This window comes from Lycorma delicatula, chromosome 1 (assembly GCF_047948215.1).
Source record: "Lycorma delicatula isolate Av1 chromosome 1, ASM4794821v1, whole genome shotgun sequence".
Classification (NCBI taxonomy): Eukaryota; Metazoa; Arthropoda; class Insecta; order Hemiptera; family Fulgoridae; genus Lycorma; species Lycorma delicatula.
In genome coordinates, this window is record NC_134455.1 from 13580814 (window position 1) to 13592832 (window position 12019).

At 28.4% G+C, this 12019-nt stretch overlaps 1 protein-coding gene across 6 annotated transcripts in view; it reads left to right on the plus strand.

The window, feature by feature from the left end:
• LOC142327879 (facilitated trehalose transporter Tret1-like) overlaps nt 1–12019 on the plus strand; it is a 318438-nt gene that overhangs the window by 243542 nt on the left and 62877 nt on the right. The window contains exon 1 of one of the 6 annotated variants that reach the window (XM_075371424.1): nt 7822–7967. The exons of 4 other annotated variants lie outside the window; for them this stretch is intronic. The gene's annotated coding sequence lies outside the window, so the exon portion shown is untranslated. Of the gene's footprint in view, nt 1–7821; nt 7968–12019 lie in introns of those variants that run through there. One more of the 6 variants, XM_075371495.1, reaches the window with a different exon arrangement.

Genomic DNA, 12019 nt, shown 5'->3' on the forward strand with positions numbered 1-12019 from the left:
GTTGACAGGGGCAAACCTACAGCTCACTTAGTATACCTCATAAAAATCTCACTAGATTTCTGATTTTGTTAACTGGCCTTTGTTAAAAGTTTTAATTTCTATCTGACCAAAAATTATAGTATTATAATACGCCTACTTACACATCCTATCTCCACAAATACAAAGGCTAATATTTACAGATATCATTTAGATATGTTTTGAATCGTATAGTTTAAATTTAGATAAAGTTAACAATCTCGATTATTTAATTTAAAGACTAAAATTATTGAGTTTAGGATAGATAGAAATGTATAAATTTTGAATATTTTTATGTAAATATTGAATTAGTAATTATTTACCCCACCGCGACGATCTAGTGGTAAACTTGTCGTCGCAAATCACTTGTTTAACGGTACATTTTTAAAATCGAAGATTCTGAGGTTCAAATTCCTCGTAAATGTTTGTTTCTTTTGTAAAGTTTTGAATACTCAATAAAACGGAGTACTTTGGTGGTTGGGGTTAAATTAATCATACATCTCAGGAATAGCCGGCCTGAGGCTGTACAAGACTGCACCTCACTTACATATCATCCTTATCTCATTAGTCCATAGGGGGAGTGCTTATTGTTTAGTGCTTGTTGCTTATTGTTTACTAGTTGAACAGATTGCAATAGGCACATTAGGAATAATATAAAAAAGTAAATATTTAACAATGCAGAGAATTTAAATTCTAAATAATGGATTTTCTAAAAGTAAAAATAGAAAACCTATTGAAATGGAGCTTTACTTCCATCCACTAATTTTGTCCCCCCCCCCCCTAACATTTCTACTTTTCGATTTTTGTTTCTTAAAGTTTCTTAATTAAGTTTACGTATAATTGTAGTTTAGGAATAATTGTAGACTTGCCTTAACTACAATTATGTGTCTGTTTTCATGTCCTCCACTTTACATTCAATTCGAATAAAATATTAATCGTTTTTATTTATTGTTAATTCTAATTTTGTAAATTAGTATCAAATTAAGTAATAATTTTCTCACAATAATAGACGTAATAATTATGATGCAAAATTAATCAATTTTCTCCCATAACTCGACTGTTTGTTAACTGATTTTCAAAAATAAAATCTCATTTTGTTCAAAATAAAAGGCTTAGTATTTTAGTGGATAACATAAATTTTGATGAAACTAATATTTATGGAGATATAACGGATTGAAAAATAAACATGGCCGCCATTTATTAATTTTCTAAGATATTTAAGTCCTAATTTTTTGATCATTTTAAAACTTTATTATTGAGACGTTTACTAAATATTAATTTGATTCGTCAATCCGAACTTGAGATATTGTTTTTTTGTCTTCAGTCATTTGACTGGTTTGATGCAGCTCTCCAAGATTCCCTATCTAGTGCTAGTCGTTTCATTTCAGTATACCCTCTACAACCTACATCCCTAACAATTTGTTTTACATATTGTAAAGGCCATATTGTAAGGCCAAACGTGGCCTGCCTACACAATTTTTTCCTTCTACCTGTCCTTCCAATATTAAAGCGACTATTCCAGGTTTCTTCTTTTAACTATATTTTTCCAAACGCTTCTTTCTTCATCTATTTGCCGCAATACCTCTTCATTTGTCACTTTATCCACCCATCTGATTTTTAACATTCTCCTATAGCACCGCATTTCAAAAGCTTCTAATCTTTTCTTCTCAGATACTCCGATCGTCCAAGTTTCACTTCCATATAAAGCGACAATCCAAACATACACTTTCAAAAATCTTTTCCTGACATTCAAATTAATTTTTGATGTAAACAAATTATATTTCTTACTGAAGGCTCGTTTCGCTTGTGCTATTCGGCATTTTATATCGCTCCTGCTTCGTCCATCTTTAGTAATTCTACTTCCCAAATAACAAAATTCTTCTACCTCCATAATCTTTTCTCCTCCTATTTTCACATTCAGCGGTCCATCTTTGTTATTTCTACTACATTTCATTACTTTTGTTTTGTTCTTGTTTATTTTCATGCTATAGTCCTTGCGTAGGACTTTATCTATGCCGTTCATTGAGATATAAATTGTTATATAAAAACAACAAAATTGCCAACAGGAAGAGAACGAAGGAGAAACTGCTATTTTTCCTAAGGATATTTTTTGTTTAGTTTTACAAGTAGATTCCGAAAAAATATACTCAGCCCACCATTTTAGAAACAATCTGTATATGCATTTTTTCTTTGTTTAGTTCTCTCTATTTTGTTTTTTTTAAATTTATTTTGGAAGTTTAAAAAAAATCTTGTTTCTATTAGATCTTGTTCAAATATGTTTCCCATTAAGTTTTTGCTTTGTACTAGTTGTTTTTACAGCTAAATATCTTATATCGCCTTTATTTCCTTTATTTGTTATAGTCTTTCCCAATACTGTCTCTTTTTTAAATTTATTAATAAAGTTTTGTTTTCACCGTTTTTCTAAGTAACTTTTTAAATTAATTTTTGTTTCTTCCTGATCTAGATTCTAGTTTTTTACATTTTTCTCATTTTGGTTATTTTGCATTTTCGTGGTTCTTAGAAAAAAATGTTTAAACTTTTTATTTTTTATTATTCCTTGTTCGTTTTTTACAATTTCCTTTTGTTGAAAATCTTTATTAATAGTAGTTAATACTAATAATAATTACACGAATAAATAATAATAATAAAAGTAATTACATGATATTTGTAGATTTTTAGAAGGCATTACGTAGTATAGATCATAACATTACATTTTTTTAAACATTTAAAATATTAAAGTAAATTGGACTAAAATATCTGGAAAAAAGACGATAACAGGAGCGACAAGGACGTAATCATTTTTAAAATAACATTGCTCTTTTGGTAGAAACACAGGTAGGAAAGAATCATTGCTAGAAGAGTAGTTCAATTCGAAAATAAATAAGTATTAAGGAATCTAATGGAATATAAGAGAAAGGAGGTTAATTAGGAATAAGAGTAGAAGATCTTATCACACTTGTATTGTTTTCGTCGTACAACTTTACAAAGGATGGCTGAAGTAAAAATACAGATAAAGTAAATATAGATCAAAGTCAAATATTGATATAAAAATTGCAAAATTATTCTTGAAATATTTATTTAGTAGCTTTTTATTGTAGCAAAGGATAATTATTATAGTGAATAAGTCATTTTTATATATCCATTTTTTTGATTTTATTGCTGTTTATGTAGAATTTTATAATCCTACTAATATTTTTTCAAATAAAATATAATATTTTTACGTAATTATAAGATAAAGTCAATAAATTAGAAAGGAAAAAATAGAAATCTTTAGTTATAAAACTAAAATTAGGTGGAAAATGTACAAAATGAAGAGGTGTTAAAATGAGTAGGTGAGAAAAAAAATTTCGCAAACTTTTTTAAGGAACTAAGTTGGTGGACCATATATATGAAAAACAGATAACTAAGAATGTGTATATTTACATCCTCAGTAATTATTTAGAGATTAGAAGATTAACGTAGGGCAAAAAGAATGTAAAATAGTCCCAAACCAGTCAAATTACTGCTCACTTAAAGAAGAACATATAATTAGCGAAAGGGATAGAAAAAGAAGACAGTAGAATTTGGTAATATAATATTAACTTTAGAATTGAATCTGGGAGATTGATTTGTAGTCTAACAAGTAACAGAATGACCTCCATAATCTCCATTATGTATGCATTTTTGGAAAGCTTCATTACCTATGCTTTTAACAACTTATTTGTTACCCAAATCTTTATTTATTTTTTTAATATAACTGCAAAATTTACATTTTTATTGTTATTACTGTAACCATTATTTAACATACTGTAAAGAATAAACGATCCTTAAATTGCTTTTGGCAGCTGTGTAGAATTTATTAGGATATTAAATTGAAATAGGCCGAACATATTTAGTATCAGTACTGGTAAATAATAACTTTACAGCAATTGTATCTGCTATTTATATGGTATGGAAAACAACTCATTAGCATAATAACAACGACGCAGTTTTTACACGTTATAATGTAACAATAATAACATCATCTGATAGGTAACAAGTGTCGGCGGTATTAAAATAAAATAAAGAAACCGATATACGCTGTCAAGGCTGTTTACAAAACTCACGGGCACCGTGAAGCGATGATCGTGTCCTGGCCAATGCCACTGATAACATGATCAGCTCGTGAGTTAACTGCCACTGTTGCTATTATACTACATCATAGCCGTATCAAATCTCATATTATAACTACGTATCATTGATACTAGTTGTTAGAATTATACTGGGAAAGGAATTATATTTCCAATAAAGAAAAAAGTTTTGAAAAATATCGAAGAAAGAAAAGAGGAAAAAATGAAATACAGTACTTTTGAAAATTGATATTGCCTATTAAAAAACATTAAAACTCTAAAAACTTACTTTGATACAAAAGGACTACCAATAATATATTTTAAAATTAATTTCCTCGGTTTTTCTGGGACATAACCAAAACGGCAGTCTCTTCACAATCAGTCTGACGGCAGAGAGTTTTTTTAATGTGGCCCAATAATGAAAACAAAACAACAATAGCCGGAGCAGACTTGAACTATCAAGAGGTATTTTATATAAATATGACAAATTCTGATATAAATTAAGTTGGTTTTACTTTCACCTTAACTGAGTTAAAAGTTTTAATTAAAAGATCCTAAATAAGGGTCTAGATTTTAATAAAATTGAAACTCGATTTTTCCTCTTGACAAATACCTCCAATAGATTTTATAACTGTTGTACCGTTTTCAAATACAGATTTTTATTTTTAACATTACTTAAACAACGATTGGTACAATTGCTGATCGTTTAAATTCATAATTACACTACTGCTCAAAAAAGAGTGTAACGTTTGTGTAGGGTGTATGTATGTATGTTTGTTCCGCAATAGCAGATCAACGGCCAAACCGATTTACGTGAATGATCGGTGTTGGAATCCTTACGTTTCCGGGAGTATCATAGGCTGTATAAATATGTATATGTATGTATATGATGGTGGAGATTTGCCGGTTGAAGCATAAACTTTAATGAATTAAATTAATGAACTGCAAACTGTGAGTCTCTGTCACTGTTAGCTGGGTTTGAATTGAATGATTCAAATCAATCGAATGAATAAAATAATAAATAATAGAATTAAATTTACGTTAAATAAAATAATATTAAATAAGTTAAAAAAAAGTCTGTTTAATAATAATGAGATTCCCGTGGAGACTGAGTATGAGGCTAGAGTGGTGAGGTGATGCGAGCACCTCGTCCGAGGCTAGACCAATCATCACCATCAACTGGTAACAAACGGGGTACCTTGGGGAGCTGTGTTAGGAGGTGCAATGAGGTGGTCGTATAATATCTCTGCAAACAATCGTCTAATTTTAAAAATTCAAACGGGGTATTCATTATTAGGTCAAAGGATAATTTTTGAATGCATCAGGTACACTCTCTCGATCTAACAGATCACGGTTATTCGAAAATGTTATGTCTTCGCAACCAATCTTCCTATTTTTAAAATTCAATCGGGGTATTTTCTAGTTAATATAAAATCACGATAGAACCAAACCAGAACAAAAGAGCAATATTTTTTCGGCAGTCGTGTTTTTTAATTTTTAATAATTATCTCCTGTATCTTATTATTTTTCTTATTGATAATTTATTCCAATAGCCGGCTGAACCAACACGGGAAAATCCACACAAGATTATACTTATAAAATAAGTTAAAAATATTATCAATGGAATAATAAGAAAAACCGCGTAATAAATAACAATATGTCGAACAATTGATCGATCAGGGAAATTTTTTATAACTGTGCTAAAATGACATATTAGTACTATATCCATGACCTTTCACATATAAAGTCTTTTGTTCCTAAACTATCTTTGTTTTTTTTCATAATTTAAAAGGTTAATCATTTCAGTTTAATAAACGATTTCTCGCTGATAAATCTACACATTTCAAGGTGTATTAAAGTTACACTGTAGAGATGGTCAAATAAGTTTGATGAACATCGAATAACTAATTTGTAGTGTACCGTTTACCAATATACGTTTTTATTTGAAAGCAAGACTTAAATAAAAAATCAATAGTAATAAAATGATTAAAAATATAAATATAAGATTAAAATGTATTTATTTTAAAATTAAAGAAGTATTAACGATAAAAAATTATAAATAAAACAAAAATACAGTATTTAGGGAATGCGACAAGAGTATTTCTATCTGTATTTACAAAAACTGAAGACAACGATAAGTAAAAATGTAAGCATATCGTCACGAAGAAAAAATTATATTATAATGTTTAATATTATAATCTTCATAGAAATATCACTTATTTTAACTCTAGTGGAAATTTAATAGAAATGTTTGTTGGTATTATAAGTAAAAAAATCTATCGGCTTTCGTGAGATTTTCTTATCCTACCGTACAACAAACGTGTAGTGCAGAATGTAGAACCATTTTAAGAGAGGAGTTTTATTCCCTACTTCCAATTGTTTTAGACAATCTAAATTTTCATTTTCATTTTGACTCTCTAAAGTGATATTGTATGTTTAGCTAACCATTTTTTATACATTTTATAAAAACGGTAAATTTACTTCTTTTAAATGTCGTAGATATTTATTTTTTATTTATTTATTTTTTTATTTGAAATATTTATTTCGTTTTATTATGCACTAATATTTACCGTTGTTAATTATCCTGCTTCTACTGATGATTCTTTTACAAATGAAATATGCATCTAGTTTATGATTGTTAGTTTTTGTAAATGGTTTTAAGATTTTCTGTTTTTAACTTATGAACAATTATTTTTTTACAACTATAGAATCGAATTCAATAAATTAACAAAATAGTTCTCGTACAACTCATGGAAATATAGATTAAAGATCGGAGAATGAAAATTAATCAGACGCCAAAATCTGCACATGTTAGGTTTAACGTGCAAACAGACAAGACTCGATCATTTCATAAATAACATGAATACGAATAATATTACAAAGGAATTTAATAGCTATTCCATTACATTCCTTTGTACGCTACTTCTGGGTTCTAGAGCAGTTGAAGCAATTCTTTCTTTCTTTTTCCTGTTTAGCCTCCGGTAACTACCGTTAAGATAATTCTTCAGAGGATGAATGAGGATGATATGTATGAGTGTAAATGAAGTGTGGTCTTGGTACATTCTCAGTTCGACCAATCCTGAGATGTGTGGTTAATTGAAACCCAACCACCAAAGAACACCGGTATCCACGATCTAGTATTTAAATCCGTGTAAAAATAACTGGCTTTACTAGGACTTGAACGCTGTAACTCTCGACTTCCAAATCAGCTGATTTGGGAAGACGCGTTAACCACTAGACCAACGCGGTGGGTTAGTTGAAGCAATTCTATGTTTTTTTTGATGACAAATCACCGATTAATTAAAAATATGTCACTGTATTACCAATTTCTTTTTAAATTGTTGCGTACAGATTTTGAGTTTCTCTAAAAGCCAAATAATTTAAAATATATCCATCATTTAAAATTATTTTAAAAAAATAAAAAAATTTATATCTTTTTTTTTATATTGATCGTCGATTAAAGTTTACTTATAGTATAGATTATTCATTTATTAAATTATTTTTAAAATCTTTAAAAATTAACTTCAATAAATATATTTTATTGACCTTACTTATTCATTTTTTTTTTTTTTTTTTTTTTTTTTTATTACTTTCTGGATGCTATGTTTATCTTAACGTGTTGTTTTTTTTTAAATCCTGTCGGGTATTCCCCCACTACTTTTGTTTCTTAACTTAGAACTTTAGCCAACTTATTCTTAGTGCAAATAGCATAGTTGAAGTTGTATGTTTGTTTATTTCTGAACTTCGTAATTGATAAACAGATATTTTAACGATTATTTTGAGAATTCTAAAATGTTAATTCATTATTTTTTTTAAGTTTTTAATCACTCATTTAAACTGAACTTATACGTTCAATCAGGTGAGGTAAGTAAGGAATTTAGACAATTTTGTCAATAACATAACAGTACAATCATATATTAATGTAACAGTTGAAATTATAATAGTAATTAAATTTACTTTTTTTTGGTAATGCAATTAAAAACGTTTTACGAGTGTATAGTAATGTGGAAGGGATTACGGCAGCACTTGAGATTTAAAAAAGTAACATGTGAAATCGTAAATTTTATAAACATAAGACTTACAAAATTATCAGGGTTTACCACAGATTTATGTACTTCATTTTCTTTTTGTTCATAAACACAAAAAAAAATCTTTTAGATTCCAAAAAAGATTTATTTAGGAAAATGCCATAAAAATATAAATTTTTTCGTAAGTAACCATTGCTATTAGAGATTAATCTAGGAATCGTCGACAATGAAATATATTTTAAGATATTCGTGATTAAAAAAAAAAAGAAGTTAATAACAGCTTTGCTTGAAGTCGTGTTCAAATTAGACGCTCAGTAATAATATATGTTCTATTACATTTTATAGACATCCGGAGGTACGTATTTGGGAGTCAAATACTCACAACTATGAAGGTCGAAATTTCTTTTAGTAGTTTATATTCTATGACTGTACATCGTTGAGGAAGATTAAATTATATTAAGCGTGTGATATTTATTAGGAATAGATAACCAATAGTTTTATTACTTACAGCAGGCTTAATGAATGATGCCATAAAATCAAAATGGATCACAAATATTTTATTAATTTTTTTCTGGTAATATATTTTTTTTTTCTATAAGAAATAACGTAATTTCTAAATGCAGTAAAATGTTTTTATATTTTATGATAACTTGCCAACAACAGGACCGACTATTTAACGTTTAAATAGACATTTCATTTTTTGTTTAATTTCTTCAATCGTATAGTATAAGTGACGAAAATATCTTACTATATTAAATTAAAAGCCTACTGTCCTGGTGCAGTGGTTAACTCGTCGTTGCAAATTAATTGTTTAATAACTGATTTTCAAGTTCAAGATTCTGAATTTTAAATCCTAGTAAAACTTATTTGATTTTATACGGTTTTGAATACTAAATAAAATATACCAGTGATTGGTGGTTGGGGTTCAATTAACCACACATCTCAGGAATGGTCGGCCTGAGGCTGTACAAGATTACACTTCATTTGTATTTCCTACATATCATCGTTAACTAACTGAGCTGTGGGGAGTTGCTTATTGTTCACTTGTTGATTTCAAAATGCACATTAAGAAAAGAAATAAATAATATTAAATTAAAGATTTTTAAAATCATTTTTATAAACCGTTACTTAGTCAAATATTTCATCCTAAGTAAAAAAAAAAATATATAATATATATATATTTTCACTTATCATTAATAACTTAATTAAAGATAATCTATATACTCGTAATAGTTTCGTTATCAATCCAATAAAAATGTAATGGTTAAGTTATTTGAGTATTTATATTCTCGTAACCGTACGTATCGCTTTAATGAGGTAGATAAAATGTTAACTACCCTTTAATTTCAAACATGTTCGCCAGCTACAGCTGTATACATTTGCCAAGAAAAAACAATACTCGTAAAGATAAAAGAGGAAATATACAAATACAACTACTTAAAGAAAAAATAGCTTTGAACTGATTATAAACATACACTAATTTAACTATTTTTTTTTTCATAAATATGTTATGCATGCTGTGTTCGACAGGAACCCTGATGTAGTTACCATAACTTGTATTTTATGACGAGAATAAGATATTAATTTTGTTACGTATAAAACATCCTAGTCATGACCGGAATTCGAATCTTGATCCTTTTGATAAAAAGTAAAAATAAAATTTACTTTTTTTGAAGAAGATTGATTTACAGTTTACGATTTATATGACTTTTGTGGAAAATTTTCTTTCAGTAATCTATATGGTACAGTTAATATTAACATTTGTCATTTAACCGTACATCATTTTCTTTTATCACGATTTTATTTTTATTTCATTATGATATCCATGGTCATTATGATTAATTACGAGTGTATATTATTTACTTACTTACCTAGTCTTACCTGGCTCTTTGAGAGACAGTGACACATATTGTAACCACCAAAATTAGGTATTATATTGGCAGTGGCTACACCATGAAACTACTTGCCTTTGCGACGTTATTTCCTAATTGGAGCAACAGCTTTACCGTGTAACCATCTTAATAGTTGTTAAATGTCTCACTAGTAGTACTGCAAACATAATCATATGATCACTAATAATGTTTGTTGTTATAGCGAACTTGTATTTGAGCTTTTTATGTTGTGTTTGTTTACACTGTGTTAATAATTGTGTTATATGTTGTTAGTGCAATATATTTCGTGTATTTTATATTATTTACATCAAGTAATAATTGGAAGATTAATTGGAAAACAATAAAACATAAAATATAATGTTTTATTGTTTTCCAATTAATCTTCCAATTATTCATTTTGATGGTTTCACTGTGTAACCGCTACTAAAAAAAGGTAGTTTTGTCTAAAAAAAATCTTAACTGAAGAAGAACTATGTCACATCACATTTTATCTGTCGATTTCTTACCGTAAAATGGCGAAAGTGAAGTAAGTTTTTTAGATTCCGAATCAGATAATAACATTGATTCTCAAAATGACTGCTGAATATAACTGAACCAGACAGAGATATTTCTTGTGATATTAACCGGCCACAAAATACTGACAAGGATATTCTATTTGAACCAATTAAAAATAAAGAAATGACTCCAACCTGGAATTCAACTACCAAAATTGTGTCATCAGTACCGCATTGCTGGAATAAGTTTCAGAAATACTATGCAGTTTCTCAGTCTGTGTTAGACATAGATTTGCCTAATCCATGTAAACTGTTCTTTCCCTTTTTTAATAATGAAGTACTGAAGAATATAAGTTTTGAAACTAATTTGTATGCTACACAGAACAAACAAAGTAACCCCTTTTACACCTAAAACAACTAAAGAAATTAAAACACTTATTGCAATTAACTTATATGTCACTTAATAGAAAATCAAGTTATCGTTATTATTGGTTATTAAAATATTTGCGTGACCGTTACATTTATGTTATTTCATTGAAACGATTCAGTTTTTTGTTGGGTAATGTACACTTGAATGATAATTTTTAATGCCAGACAGCTCTGATCTTAAGTATGATGCGATCTTTTTTAGATTCATTAGATAATTTTTTTCCAAGAATTGTAACAAATCACATTGGCATATTGCAAACGAGGAAATCACGGTTAAATTCCAAAAATGGTTTCGTACAAAGCAGTTTAAGCGAGATAAGCCCATACGTAGGGGATTCAAAATATGGATGATATGTGACAAATCATTTTATAATTTTAAAATTTGAAGTTTACATGTAATTTTACATGGAAAAAATAAAAATAAAATACCAGAGGTCAGTGGCTTAAAACCAGAGAATTCGGTTTTAAAGTTATGTTTCGTCAGTTAGATTATTTGAAAAACTGAAATCAAGACACATTATGCATGCGGTACCATGTATCAAAGTAGAAAAGGACTACCAGCCCTAGCACATGAAAAAATTATGATAGAGGAGAGTTTTCGTTTATTGTATGCAATACAAAATAATATAATTTTCGTTTACTGTAGGGCGGCCACGTACAGATGGAAAGATAACAAAAAAGTCAATATATTATTATTAACTTAATATATATAGTACTAAACACGATCCATCTGGTGTAACATTTACTGACAGAATACAAAAGAATGGTACCAAAATTACATTTCCCTGCCCGAAAACTATTTCAGATTGTAGTAGGAAAATGAATTTCGTAGACAACTTCGACAGGTTGAAAAACGATTACAAAACTGGTAAAAAAGGGAAAAAATGGTAGATGAGATTGTTTTATTTTTTTTGTCATTTTGTAGACTGTTCCGTGGTAAATGCTTTTATTATTCATAAGGAAATGTAATTGCAATATTTTAGTAACAAAGATTTTATATCAGAAATTAACAAACCTATTTTTGACTCGTGTTTAGTTGAACGTAAAAAGAGGTGCCTTAGTGAAGGAGGATC